Source organism: Ambystoma mexicanum, chromosome 1p (assembly GCF_040938575.1).
Source record: "Ambystoma mexicanum isolate Mex_15411 chromosome 1p, UKY_AmexF1_1, whole genome shotgun sequence".
NCBI lineage: Eukaryota > Metazoa > Chordata > Amphibia > Caudata > Ambystomatidae > Ambystoma > Ambystoma mexicanum.
The window spans coordinates 347271801-347287418 of NC_090921.1; positions in this window are offsets into that span (position 1 = coordinate 347271801).

Below are 15618 nucleotides of genomic sequence, written 5' to 3' on the forward strand. Positions count from 1 at the left end.
CTTCTACAGATGCCAACTCGCCCACCAAAGGGAGCTGCATCGGAAGTGTTAACTGAGGACCTTGTCGTTCCAACAGAGTCAATGCACCAGCTTGTAATTGATGATGTTGTGATGGGCTGTTTTGCTCCTGTTCAGCTTGAGTTCCGGGCTTAGCACTTTTTAGCCCTCCATTAGTTTTGGTACACTCAGAGGCCCTTGTCCGTAGTAATTGACTTGTGTCATATTTAAATAGTGCGAGTGCCTCTCGGGCAACTTCATCGAACAGCCTTTTGTCGGTTGAATCGCTTTTTCTGCCCTCACTTAATGGATTAAATGCTGCATCCAGTCTTTTGATTCCCTCGTGTTGTTCAACATAACATACGAGTGATCACACATTTTTTCTAGTTGAATCAACTTGAAGTTCATCATAGCCACAACAGTCGTTAAATCTTTAGTTGCCTCATGTATATTCTCATAAAGTTTCATAAAAGGTGGCAAAGAAATTGCTGAAGATGCCATTAGGAGAGTTTGCAATTCCGTCGACGACAGCATGGTGGGTAATTCCTTTCCTGAGGTTTGTGCATGTTGCTTCGACATCCTATCGGGGTGATGCTCCTTGCCACGCCAGATTTTAGGGGAAGGACGTTCCATCAGGGATGAGTCCATAGAGACATTGTTTAAAGAGGGCTCATTGCAATACGTCTCCTCAGCAACCTCATTTGCATTCCTATTTGGAGCAGAATGTCTTTTTTGGGAGGTCAAGTGAATGCCAGATAACCCATGCCATGACTCTCCATTGGGCAGGTATTTGTATGTTTTCAACCGTTTGTAGCACACTTTTGGCCATATGTCACCCGTGGCCCCCATTAACTGTGTATTATTTCGTTTTATGGCTGTTTTTGCCTTAGTGACTACAAATGTCTTTTGCTCATTAGGTTGCTTGTTTAAACATGCCTTATTCAGGAGCCCATAGTTCTGTAAGACGCTGTAAGACACCCCCAGTGAGTCTCTTCTAGCCTCAATTTTTTCACCCAAATGCGGCTCCATCAGGCTGCCAAGAATCAGACTCGGCTCTCGAAAATGTACCTCTGGGGTTAAATTGAGTTGCTGAACAACGGTATCATTACCATTAAGTTCATTAATATACCCATTGGCCAGTATTTTCTTGCAGCTCACAGGAGAGCTTGCAGTAAACGGAGCATCTAACTCCTTTATAGGGTCCTCGTAGCCCAACCTAGGGAGAGAAAGGTCATTCAGTTGGAAGGCTGCCTTGATGAACTCTTCAGGACTGGCGTCATGCAAAGGCATGGTTTCCAAGCCTTCCACGCATACTCCACCAGGGGGAGCATCTTCCGCTCCACAACCGCCAGTCCCCACCCCACACACAACGGCACTCAAGCCGCACTGCAGCGAAGTCTCCACCCCGACATCCCCTGCCCCCTCAGAGACAGCGACCACAGCGTCCGCAAAACCATGGTGCGAGTGAGTGTTCAATACGGATATAGCGTCGACGGGCATGTCATTATTTTCGGGGGCCTCGTTCTCCGTACAAATTACAGTATGGAAATTTCGCGTTACCGAGGAGTCGATGTAATCGGTACTTACACTGTTAACACAGTCAGCGCCACTGACTGGTACAGTGCAGTTCTCCCCAGCGTCGCCGGATGTCAGGCGGGCTCTCTCTCGTAAGTGTACAGGTTCATTCGAGGCAGTGTAGTGATAAGCAGTACCCGCACCTCCCTGGGATCCAGCCCTTTGTGCAAAGTAAATCACTCCTAATTACCTTCCCACACAAATAAGGTTTAAGACGCACGATGATCTCAGTCTGGAAAAGAGCCAATCACACAGAATATATGATGCTTGCATTTATTATCTACAGTGGCTAATGAAAACTAAGCAGCAATTTATAATAATGTGGAAATAGAAAGTGCAAGCTATATAATGCCAATTATCAATCACAGATGAATATGCAATTATTTGGTCTTACGCTCCTAATGAAATGTAGATGAAGGTACGATCTGATCACACCCAGGACCCTCGCCGCTACAGGTGCCCGGCACTCCTCAGAAGAGGAGGGGAGGACTGGCCAAGCCCCCACAGTCCTACACCAGAGCGAGGATGTGATGTTGGGAGTCTCGGCCCTGATAGTGCACAGCTGGTCGTCCAGGCACTGTTCTTCTTGATACGCGCGTCTTTCCAACAGCCCAGGATGAGTCCCCCCTTCCCTGGTCCAAGTATAGTTCTCTTATTAGGAGCTGCACGTCAATCATCATGACGTGTCAGCTCTTCGAGAAGCTTCTAGGCTCTCCCTTCCCGGCAGTAAACATGTTTTTTGCTTGGAAAGTTACAAGACTGGAAACAGCCAGTCTTGGCTCCCATGCTTCGGGCACTGTGTTTTGAAAAGATCAGACATTCCTGCCTTATCAGTGCACCTGACTCGCAGAGCGAAGACGAGCAAAGCTGTGCCTGGCTCCCCAGGGCTGCATAGAGCCTCTTGCAAAAGCTAGATGTTTTATGTCTTCAGAAAAGGCCTTCGCAATTAACCCCTTGCAAGCATGCAGGCTCACCCAGTTCGAGAGTCCTGGTTGATGTCAGCATTTTCCTCCACGCTTCGAATAGGCTCTACTACACACAAGATAGCTCAGTGGGTTAGTGCAAATGCAGGTTACTGCAAGCGCCTAGCAGCTTATCACGACATTCCACCCCTTTCGAAGTGAGGCCTGAAAATGCTGACTCAGTTCCATGATCTGGAAGCATGCACAGTGTGCTGTAGGCCAATTAAGCGTTTCTCTAGCGCAGTCATTCTAGTATAAAGGATAGACATTCTGCGCAAGAGCCCAATGAAGACGATAAGTATGAATATTAGGGAAATCAGCAACCACAGCAATGGGTGCAGTATTATATTAAGCAGCTTAGTGGAGGAGGGAGACCATCCAGTGAATATATCCCACCAGTGGTGAGTAGTAACTGATTGCAGATGGTCAGCAGTTTTGATCAATTGGTTTCTGTCTATTATTAGCTTGTACTCTGCAGAAATAACTGAGGTAGCTAGCGCCTGGAAATCTTTCCAAGCAGTTTGAGAAAACTGTCTAATAGCTTGAAGCCGGGCAGTAATCACTCCATAGGATAGAGTCCAGTTAAGCAAATGCGTGAGCTCAGCATGCAGAGTAGTGTGAGACCACTGGGTTAAAGAATAATACCTCATTTGCATTCCTATTTGGAGCAGAATGTCTTTTTTGGGAGGTCAAGTGAATGCCAGATAACCCATGCCATGACTCTCCATTGGGCAGGTATTTGTATGTTTTCAACCGTTTGTAGCACACTTTTGGCCATATGTCACCCGTGGCCCCCATTAACTGTGTATTATTTCGTTTTATGGCTGTTTTTGCCTTAGTGACTACAAATGTCTTTTGCTCATTAGGTTGCTTGTTTAAACATGCCTTATTCAGGAGCCCATAGTTCTGTAAGACGCTGTAAGACACCCCCAGTGAGTCTCTTCTAGCCTCAATTTTTTCACCCAAATGCGGCTCCATCAGGCTGCCAAGAATCAGACTCGGCTCTCGAAAATGTACCTCTGGGGTTAAATTGAGTTGCTGAACAACGGTATCATTACCATTAAGTTCATTAATATACCCATTGGCCAGTATTTTCTTGCAGCTCACAGGAGAGCTTGCAGTAAACGGAGCATCTAACTCCTTTATAGTGTGCGTAGGGTCCTCGTAGATCAACCTAGGGAGTGAAAGGTCATTCAGTTGGAAGGCTGCCGTGATGAACTCTTCAGGACTGGCGTCGTGCAAAGGCATGGTTTCCAAGCCTTCCACGCATACTCCACCAGGGGGAGCATCTTCCGCTCCACAACCGCCAGTCCCCACCCCACACACAACGGCACTGAAGCCGCACTGCAGCGAAGTCTCCACCCCGACATCCCCTGCCCCCTCAGAGACAGCGACCACAGCGTCCGCAAAACCATGGTGCGAGTGAGTGTTCAATACGGATATAGCGTCGACGGGCATGTCATTATTTTCGGGGGCCTCGTTCTCCGTACAAATTACAGTATGGAAATTTCGCGTTACCGAGGAGTCGATGTAATCGGTACTTACACTGTTAACACAGTCAGCGCCACTGACTGGTACAGTGCAGTTCCAGCTCTTCGAGAAGCTTCTAGGCTCTCCCTTCCCGGCAGTAAACATGTTTTTTGCTCAGTGGGTTAGTGCAAATGCAGGTTACTGCAAGCGCCTAGCAGCTTATCACGACATTCCACCCCTTTCGAAGTGAGGCCTGAAAATGCTGACTCAGTTCCATGATCTGGAAGCATGCACAGTGTGCTGTAGGCCAATTAAGCGTTTCTCTAGCGCAGTCATTCTAGTATAAAGGATAGACATTCTGCGCAAGAGCCCAATGAAGACGATAAGTATGAATATTAGGGAAATCAGCAACCACAGCAATGGGTGCAGTATTATATTAAGCAGCTTAGTGGAGGAGGGAGACCATCCAGTGAATATATCCCACCAGTGGTGAGTAGTAACTGATTGCAGATGGTCAGCAGTTTTGATCAATTGGTTTCTGTCTATTATTAGCTTGTACTCTGCAGAAATAACTGAGGTAGCTAGCGTCTGGAAATCTTTCCAAGCAGTTTGAGCAAACTGTCTAATAGCTTGAAGCCGGGCAGTAATCACTCCATAGGATAGAGTCCAGTTAAGCAAATGCGTGAGCTCAGCATGCAGAGTAGTGTGAGACCACTGGGTTAAAGAATATAGGGTATGAGTAACAATGTCTAAGATAGTCACAACTTGATCTACGCAAAATACTTGAGGATTCCCTAATAACCTATAATTGTTAAAACGCAAGGAATGATTAGTAACTGTGCAAGCTTTATGCTGATTTATCTGGAAATGTCAGTCCCATTTATGTGGTATTGCATCCAGGTGCACTCCCCTGCTACGGGATGTATGCATGGGTCCGGAACCCTCCCAGTTGTGACTGTGGATGGTGTAGTTTTGGCTGTCTAACCATTCCCCTCGTATTTGCGGAACCCACCAGGAACCATTGATTTTCATAGGCAATACTATAAAAGGGCACCATATTTCTAGAGCATAAGCGGTCCTACTAACTTGCATTAACGCATGGCAGGTGTTATTCATGCAATCAAAAGCAAGCGGCTTAATCCATATGTTTGCTGGTAACTGTAGCTCTGTGTGCCAGTGGGTTGAAGATAGTCGCCCCCATTCGGAGCGGAAAGCCAACACCTGCTGATTTAGCAAAGTTTGCCATAAAATGCATCGTGTGTCTTTAGCAGTTTTGTTGACCTGTCCTATGGCAGAGAAAATGTCTTCATAGCTGAAATTCTGCCACTTCCAATGGTTGCCAATACTTGTAGCAGTGTTGCACAGGGTAGGATTTATCAATGGGCCCCACTGGGCCAGAAGTTTTATAGCGCCGCTGGCATCAGAACCCATAGTGGCTAACTTGTTGCGCACAGTTTCTATGTCAAAAGCATTTAAAGCCCCCGTTCCCACTCCCGCTGCACCCGCAATCAATGAATCTAAACCCCTAGCTACACGCAATTTGGTGATGGGCCATAGAAATCGACTCCATTTATAGCAGCTTGGTAGTACTAAGGAGACATTGCCCCGTGACAAGTCTATGTCTAAGTGTACCTCTGAAATGATGGAAGCGTGCATCACATGTCTGCAATTTAAATGTTGTCTTACTACTGGAAAATCTAGCATGTTCACAGTTTCTACTTTGTGTGATTTGAAAAACACCATCCTCCAAGTGGGATGCCTACCATATACAATATTGGTTTTTGATACAAACACCATACTACCATCTGGTAGAGGCTGTTTCAACGTACAATTGTATGAAAGGCATTTGGTCAAGTTATAGTCCAGAAAGTCTTGGCGGGTACACTCATTGCAGTTCTTGGGGCAAAAGAAACATGACACATCAAACAAATTATTTGATCCATTCACTGAAACCTTTGGACCTAAGATTTCATAAGCGCCAGTCATATGAGTTAGTGATAAAAGGTGTCCGACAATGTGCCAATCTAGAACTCTTGCAGTTCCATGTGGATACTCATTTGTAACGCTTTTCTCACAGGTTACGGTGCGGTTGTAGATATCATGCAGGACTGGAGCATCAGGTGTAGTGCATGCGATTCTCAGAGTCCATGTGTAGTGTCTTGCAATAACCCACTCTTTACAGAGAAAGCATTGGTTTGGCAAGCCAGGAGCACCCACAGCAAGGCAAGTCCCGTCCCCTTCATACTGCTCTACATTCCTGGTGTAAGCCTAGTAGCGGGAATATAAACAGGCACATCAGAATTATGCAAAAGTACAACATAAGTACTTCCAACACCTTGACTTAACACTTCCCCAGCCTCAGGCTTTTTGTTAGGATGGTGCACCCACACTTTTTTCCCGTGCTACCGAAGCCTCCTTCCCCCCTCAATGTAGTGTCTGGGGATTGCTTGCTTTCTACTACTAGGGGGACAACTGCTTGTTCACAAATCAATTGTGCAATTCGGTCATATTTGGTTAATGGTACTGCAGATGTACCAGCATTATGTAAAAGTACCGAAACAGTCCCTCTATAATCAGGATCAATCACACCTCCCAATATGTCAATGCCTTGTTTTGCCAGGCTGGATCGTGCAGCAATGCGTCCATAAGTGCCAGCCGGCAATTTGATGCCAATACCCAACGAGATGGATTTGGTTTGCCCCGCCGGTATAACATCATCTTCACAGGTAGATAGATCAAGTCCAATGCTGCCTGCAGTCGCTTGCACAGGCAGCTTAGCTTCTTTGTCGGTTTTCCACACAACAAGAGTCTTTGTAGATTCCACTTTCGCACTTGTCAGTCTCACAAAGGGTGTCTGGCGATTTCCCAGTGAACGATTGTTCAGTTCAAACAGTGCTTGTGGCAGATGTTTGGACCACCCATTGAGAGTGTGAGTCTTAGTCAGCTTCTTTATTTGTTGCTTGAGCAGCCCATTGCTACGTTCCACCAGAGCAGAGGATTCTGGGTATCGGCTGATGTGCAGTGTCCATTTTATGCCTTGCTCTAGTGCCTAATCTTGCACATTGTGTCCAGCAAAATGGCTGCCTTGGCCTGATTGGATTTCATCCGGGTTGCCATAGTGTCTGATGAGGTATTCCATGCCTTGCAAGGTAGCCCGTTGATCTGCATGGGCGACTGGATAAGCTTACAGCAGTCCAGAGTATGTGTCTACCATGGTCAACACATAATGCTTTCCATTCTCGGGCGGTAAAGGGCCAATGTAGTCAACTTGCCATACGCTAGCAGCTCTTTCACCTCTTCTCAAAGGGCCTTGAGGCTTCCTCTCCAGAGGGTAGTGCTTCACTTCACTGCACACGGAACATTGGGAGGCAGCTTGTATGGCTTGATCCATGGTAATGGGCAATTGTCTCTTTTTTGCCCATTGATAAGTTCCTGTTTGCCCTAGATGCCCTGAGGTTTGGTGTGCCCAATCCGCCATCCCTTGCAGCACCTCAGCTTCTTGCGGTGTTGTCACTGGGCGAATCTTTGCCATTTGGTCCACTTCATTGTTGAACAGGGCAGCCAGTGAGCTGTCAGGAGGCATGTGTGCATCGACATGCCCAATGCAGATTTTGCACCTCTCACCTTTGCACCACCTCTCTTCCCAGATGTCTGGCCCTCCCCAGATCGGTGTGTTCTTGATCTGCCAACCATCTCTTCTCCATGCCGGTGCCCAATGTGTCCGGCCTTGATATGTGGCCCAACTGTCTGTGTATATGTATGCAGTCTCTGTTTCCTTCACCTGTTCAATCACGGAGGCCACTGCCTGCAGTTCAGCATACTGACTTGATCCTCCCACACCTTCTCTCATTAGCAGTGTTTCTCGGTGGGGCTTGAATGCGACAGCTTGCCAGTGTCTTTGCCCTTTATCATACTTTGCGGTGCCGTCCGTGAACCATGCAGACTTTTGTTCTACTTCTGTCAATGTATCATAGGCGGGTGCGACTTTGAAGGGAGATTCTGGCAACGCCACAGGGGTGTTTGGTTCAGGCATCGCTTCCAGATCTACCGCCTCCAGCATTTGTTCTTGCAGTCTGGAAACCCCTGTGCGGCCAGCTTTCGCACGTTGCTGTAAATACCATTTCCATTTGACATGAGTGGCGTCTTGTGCTCTGCCACTTTTCCCATTTGCAGCAGTGTCACGCACCCAGCCCATGATTGGAATTTCTGTGCAAATTGTCAATGGTTGCTCGCCTGTGATTCTTTCAGTTTCAACTAGAGCCCAGTACACTGCAGCAACTTGTTTCTCAAGCGGAGTGTATCTTGTCATAGGATCTGTGAGTTTCCTTGACCAGAACCCCTGTGGCACTCTTTTCTGTCCTTGCTTTTGCCACAAGCTCCACACAGCCACGTCATTGTAGACAAGAATTTCCAATTGAAAAGGATCAGTTTTTGTCAGGGGCCCCATCGTGAGGTAATTTTGCAATGCGTCTTTAGCCTGTTGGAAGGAAGTCTGTTGCTCTAGGCCCCATGTAAAGTCATGTTTCTTTCTGGTGACTTTGTAAATGGGTTTCAGTATCAGGCTTAAATGAGGTATGTGATTTCTCCAAAACCCCATTAACCCAATGAATCTTTGTGCCTCTTTTTTATCTGCTGGTGGAGCCATCTGCTGAACCATATCAATTACCGGGTCAGGAATTTTCTTAACTGACCCAGACCAGATTGCACCTAGAAATTTCACCTCTTGAGCAGCGTTTTCTACATGTTCTTTCTCAACACTGGTCAGCATGATGTCATCAATGTAATGAGCAATAAATACATTATCCAATTGCACCATCTTTAAGTCTCTGGCAATTAATCCATGACACAGAGTGGGGCTATGCACATACCCCTGGGGCAATTTAGTAAAGGTAAATTGTCTGTCTCCCCACGTGATAGCAAATTGGTCTTGTGATTCAGTGTCAATATCAATGGAGAAAAATGCATTGGCCAGGTCAAGGACCACATGCCATTCACCCACTTCTCTCGTAAGGTTTTCAATCAGGGTGATGATGGCTGGCACCGCCGCAGCTAAGGGCGGCACCTTCTTGTTCAAAATGCGGTAATCAATTGTCAGACGCCATGCCCCATCCGGGCGGCGGACAGGCCAGATCGGCGAGTTGAATGGACTGACTGCCGGCCTCATTATGCCAGCTTTCACCAATGACTCAATAGTTTCACCAATCTCTTTATGTCCTCCTGGCAACCGGTAATGTTTCACGCACACTGGGTCAGCAGGAGGAGGTAAATGCAAGGGGGACCATTTGGCATGCCCAACCACAACAGGGTTAATAACTCTCACATGGATTTTTCGATTGCCAAAAACAAATTTGCCTAAATCTGTAGTCACACTTTTGCCCAACAACACATCCATGCCAAGGATGTACTCCGGTATATCTGCAATCAAAACATTTGCTGTGAAAGGCAATCCCTCGCCAATTGACATTTTTACATTAAAGGCTTTTGCAACAGTTTCTGCTACCCCATAACCATTGACCAAAACTCTGGGACCAGATAATTTACTGGGATTGCCATTCAGAATGGTGACCTCAGCTCCTGTGTCTAGTAGAGCCAAAACATGTTTTACTTTCTCATCCAAGTACAAGGTAAGTGGCACAAAAGGGCGTCTGTCTCTGGGACTAGTTCTCTTTATTAACCGTACCTCAAAGACAGAGCCAGCCCTTCAATCAAAAATGGGGTCTGGGACCTCCCACTTGTCCTTTGCCAAATCAGGGTAACCTTTTGCTCGCACTTTGGGCTTCAACACCTCCTCTTCAGAGGGTGCAGAGGGCTTAGTTTTTTCCAATCCCTGTCTTTTTAATTTTTTCCATTTCTCAAGCAGCACAGATGTGGGTTTACCATCTATCTCTTCCCTTGGAATTCCTGCTTTTAGCAGGTCCACCCACATTTGTCTGCGTGTGATCCCGACAGTATCAGCTTTCTCTTTAGACTTCACATTTTTACCACGCTTTTTCTCTGAATCATTGTTTGCAGCCACTAGGCGCGCTGCATTACGCACATCCAGCCCTTCTAATTGCCCTAACAGAAGTGCCACTTCACCAATGGCTTTGCCCTGCGCTGGACCCAGCAATGAAAGCAATGCGCCCTTCATGTGACTCGGTGCATTTCTTAACAAACGTGCGCGCATGCCAGCTGTAAACAACGCCATGTCAGGCCCTGCAAAATTTGCACTGTACAGTGCACACAGCAAACCCATCTCTCTAAGCTGATTTGTTGCTTCAGTTAGCGCCTAGCAGCTTATCACGATAGGCAGTAAGAGCTTCGAACACAGCATCACACTGTATATGTTGAACAGGTTCAAAATCAGGCTCTGTGATACAGTCGACCAGGTCCGAAGTGCAAGAATAGTAGCGACTTACTTTGAAGAATGTTTGAGGACGCTGTGGAGCTATGGCTTTAGCTGGTCCGCCAGCACAGTCACGGCGCTTCTGTGCTCTTGTTCTTAATGCTGGAGACGGCACAGCCGCCATTGCTCGCCCACTCGCCAAACAGCCAAACAGCTCCAAATCCACAGCCCTTTACACCTCAGGGCTTCACAACACAATGTGGGAAAGGGGACATCAACTCCAAGGGGAAGTTTTGGCCCACCCTCTGTCCCCTTCGAGGTCATTCACTTTGATTTCATTGAAATGGAATGATGTAACAATTTATAGTATGTCCTTGTGGTCATTTGTGCCTTTAGTAAATGGGTTGAGGCTTTCCCTGTTAAAGATGCTACAGCCATGACCACTGCGAAAATCATGTTAAAGGAGTACTTCTCCCGGTTCGGTTAGCCGAGAGTTATCTGGTCGGACAATGGTCCACATTTTGTCGCCGCTGTAATCCTACAGATATGTACAGCGTTACGAATTGACAAACAGTTCCATTCGGCCAGACATCCTCAGAGCACCGGACTAGTAGAAAGACACAACGGTATCATCAAGAACAAGCTCGCTAAGACGTGTGCCGGCACCAAACTAAAATGGCCGGACGCCTTACCGATCGTGTTACTAGCCATGCGTACAACCCCTCAAACTAAGACTGGGCTCCCTCCATTTGAGGTGGTAATGGGAAGACCTGCCAATATCTGGAATCTTCCAAAATGCCAAAATTTAAAGAATGTTGAAAATGTATTATGTTCAGATTATTGTAGCCAATTGGCTAAAAACCTGTATTTGATTTACCACCAGGTACGAGAATCTTTACCTGTGCGAAACGAGGGCCCGGGCCACGGCATACGACCTGGGAGCTGGGTGCTCGTCAAATCATTTGAGCGCACCTCCTGCCTCGCGTCTCGCTGGCGTGGGCCATTCCAGGTCCTGTTGGTCACCCAGACAGTGGTGTGGGTAGCTGGACGAAAGAACTGGATCCATGCGTCACACATCAAGAAACTTTCTCGCCCTGTGCCACACGCTACAGAAGAAACGGAACCCCTTGCTGATACTGCAACCAATGATCCCAAAGCAGTAAGCAGCACTGAGAGTGTGTCAGAGAATATCTCTGAGCCCAGGAGGCTTGGGGAAGCTGCCATTTTGTCTCCACACTCTCCGCAAATTTTGCACCCGGAAACGGCTGTTTCAAACTCAGCCTCTTCGCTTGCCTCCGACACGTTGCTTCCAGCAGGAAGTGACGACATATTGTTTCCGGATCAATCAGTACCAGGAAAAGTACGATACAACTTGCGACCACGTATATAGACATACGGCACGGTTCGGCTGTGCATTCGGAGAAGGAAAAGAGTCATCGAGGGCTTGCTTTTGCCCAAATTTGGGAAAGGGGATTCTGTTGGCTAGGGTTCTGGAAGGACTAAGAAATCACGCAACCGGGCGGTCGCCAGCAACGAACATTGGGGTTTCCATCTGAAGACTACAATGCCTGCTACTGCCGCCACTCGTATTGGACTTGTAAATAATGGGGTGACCAACTGGGACAAATGACAAAATGCCTGGGCCCCGAAAACGTATTGCTGTATTCTTGTAATGATATTTGTTTTTTTTATAGTCGCTGCCCTAGGATTATGGTACCTAGAGGAAACTCATTCTTTAGAACTTTTGTTGCCTACTGAAAATGCACCCATTGTTCCTACTCCCTTTGTACATTTGCATACTTTGTCTCCTAGAGATTCCCAGCACAGACAAAGGTACCATAATAACACTCTACTACTTATCATGAATGCTACACATGCCATTTTTAATAAAACTAATTGCTGGGTCTGTTCACATTTACCGCAACACAGGGATAAGGGGTTAGGGTGGTATATTCATCCCTTACCGTTGACAACTGCCTGCTATGCTTCTCTTAGAGCACTGTTCTTTGGCCGATGGAATGATAGCGTCTCAGGGAATTTTGATGGCACCCATTTGAATAGTTTTGAGAAACGTGTTTTGACTCCCCTGGGATGCTCGGTCCTTTCCAATCTTTGATTTCCTTTAAAATGATCCGATAGGCAATAAGGATGCCATGCCTCCTTCTTACACTGTTAAACATAGCCACGATTCCGTTTCCTTTTGCATACAGAGGAATGGAACCCAGTCAATGGGAACAATTTTAGGTCGTGCCAACATTGCAAATTTGACTGGAGAAAACAGACCTTTGTATGAAGGCGAACCTGTCTACTTTGTCTGCGGTAATGTAGCATTCCCATGGTTGCCCAGGGATTGACAGGGAACCTGTTATTTAGGGATCCTGTTACCTGGGGTGTTTATAGCTAGTACAAAAGAAGTTTCAAAGGCTCGTCCAGGGCGGGATGAGAATGGTGACACCCCGGCACAAGTATTGGGAGACATAGCAAAATCAGTTGTGCCATTTTGGGGGCAGATAGCGAATTCAGAAGATATTAGAAAACTAGCGAGAGTACTGGAGAGAACCATCAACCGGACCACAGACATAGTCTATAATATGACATTAGAACAAAAGGCGATAAGATTAGTAGCAATTCAAAATCGAATGGCATTAGATGTCATTCTAGCTGAGCGTGATGGAGTATGCAAATTAGTAGGGTTCGCTTGCTGTGTTTTCGTCCAGATTGCTCCCCACTATCTTGTTACGCTCACCTGGCTCCCAAAGGGGCGTCGATCTGAACTGGACAGCTGCGGTCTCCACCAATGTGACCCGTAGTGCCGAGATGACGGACTGGACTGGCCAACCTAGCTTCGTTTGCTTGGCCCGTAGGAATATTCTTCAGCAAATGGAGAAAGGGAATTAACCACCCGTGGAGTTGAGCGTTAACCCCCCCCCCACTCCCGCTGTTCTCCCCACTGATCACCTTTGATGTCCCCTCTTATAGTCTCACCTGATGGTTTGGAAAGGTGACCTCTCCATCCTGCACTGAGCGCTGAGGCGCGTAGATAACCAGTTGCTTCACTGGCTCGAAGGAATTGGTGAGTTCCAGAACAATATTGACTCTGAGATTCCCGGCAAGACGCCGTAAGTATGTAGTTCGTAAGAGTTCAAATGTCTGACTTTCACTCCGATTCCTTGCAGGTTGCAGCTTGACCCTAGCGAAGAGTTCCTCGTGGCAACCGGTAATATTCAGGTAAGGATTTGTATTATCCAACACAGTTCGATAAAATAATGTCAATATGTAACCTGTTGCTTTCTCCCTTATTCAGGCGCTGAGAGAAAGTATGAAGACTCGGGGGAATAATGCCTCTGGCGGTAAAATCAGGTAAGTCTATTGTGGTGAGGAGGTTTCCCCTTGTTTGTCCCTTTTTTTCACCTTGCTGTCCTTTTGTTTCCCCTTAGGGGCCGGGGTTCGGCGAGGATGCAGTGGAAGCTGTGCCGACCCGTGAAGAGGAATAGTACCCCCGGTGGTAAAATCAGGTAAGTCTATGGGGGGGTAACTAATATTGCCTCTGTGTATTCCCTTTGCTCACCTTGCTGGTCTTGTCTTGCCCTCAGGTGCCGGAGTGCGGCGGGAACATGCAGAAGGATGCGGTGGAATGTGAAGATGCTGCGAAGGCCGGTGAGTTCAGCGCGGCGCTGCAGCAGGTGAGGCGACGTGCATAAAATAACTTCTTTCTTCCAGTTCGAAGGCGTGATGGATCGGGAATTCAGGTAAGGCTCAAAGGTATTGCTCTTGTTCTAACCTTTTCTCCTTCTTTCTCCCTTTTTCTAGGAGCTCCAGACTTGAGGCGGGCGTGGCAGAAGACTGGATGCAGACTTGCAGGCATGGTGAGCGTTACGCTGCTGGATGCAGAATAACGCGAAGCGTGTGCTGCTCTTCGGGCGTTGTTTAAATAGCCTCCAAAGTAGTCCCAGGTAAGTAATCCTCCCCAGCCCCACCCGAGTAAAAAAATAGTCCCTTAGGTAAAGTAGTCCCTTCCAAGCCTCCTTTTGGTCTGCATCAGGTGAGTTTGCACCATGGTCTGCATCAGGTAAGTTTTAATCTATGAGCCTGACGGGTGCCAGGATTGACTCTCCATATGAGCCTGGTGCCATAGACACCAGGACTGCACCCAAATAGCCCCTAACAGGGGTTGTTGGGCTTGCTTGGAATAACTTGATGCCTGCTTCCGGGGTTGCTGGACTTGGTCTGGGCCCACGGGGGTAGGCATCATGACATATCTTCAAGGCAATACAAAATCTGCACATCCTTAGTTCTGAAGTGCATGTTCCCAAGGGAAACTGGGATCTAAGTGCTTGGTTCTGGGACTTCTTGCGGTCTTGGGGTTGGAAGGTGCTTTCGGTCTTATTGATTATTTTGGGAATACTGTTGTTTCTTTGTTGTTGTATTCAGTGTCTGCCTGGTATGTGTTCGATATTAGGGGGATGTTGCGCACAAGCGATAGGTTCCATAGGACATAAAGTGTATGCCCCAGATAAGACTGCCAAAGAATACGTATTGAAGGATATTTTAGCAAAAGACCTAATGAAAAATAGATATTTCTGATAGTGATTCAGGGTGCATGGACAATGATGCATGGAGTTATTTCCAAGGAGATCCAAAATAGTTTTTAACACTTGGCATAGGCCAAAAGGAGGGTTTGTCGAAATAGAAAGTATATTGTGCCTCCTATTGTAATAAATATATTTAATATTGGCCTACGCCAAGCTGCTCGAAAGTCGCTTGCGAAAGAAATCTGTGTTGCAAGGTCCTGACCTTAAATCCATGTAGGCAGCCATTTTTGGTCAAACCGCCATTTTAGGATTTGTTGTGTAAAAGTCACCCTGTGAGCTAAAATGGTGGACGATGTCATTGCAAAATACAACATGGCCGTCTTGACCTCTGTACATAGCTAATGTGTAATTTGTCTGCAGGCCACTTGTTGAGGTCATGAACTGAGACCTCGTCCTTCGTTGACCTATGTGTAAAGGGATTACTCGTGTAATGAAAACTAATCCACGAGCATATGTTGAGACAATATATTTGAATACTGAACAAAGAACATCTGTCTTTATTTCATTGTATTAATGTTTAAGAAGGCCTGCATGGAAAACTTTAGAATACATAGCTATTGCATACGCTTGTTGTTACATGTATTAAAAGCAAACCAATTATATGCGGTTATTTGAGACTTGGCACGAACCCTAGATCGGGGATATATTAAAAGGAATATTAACCTGAAGTGGGGCTGGGCATCGCGCCCACAAAATG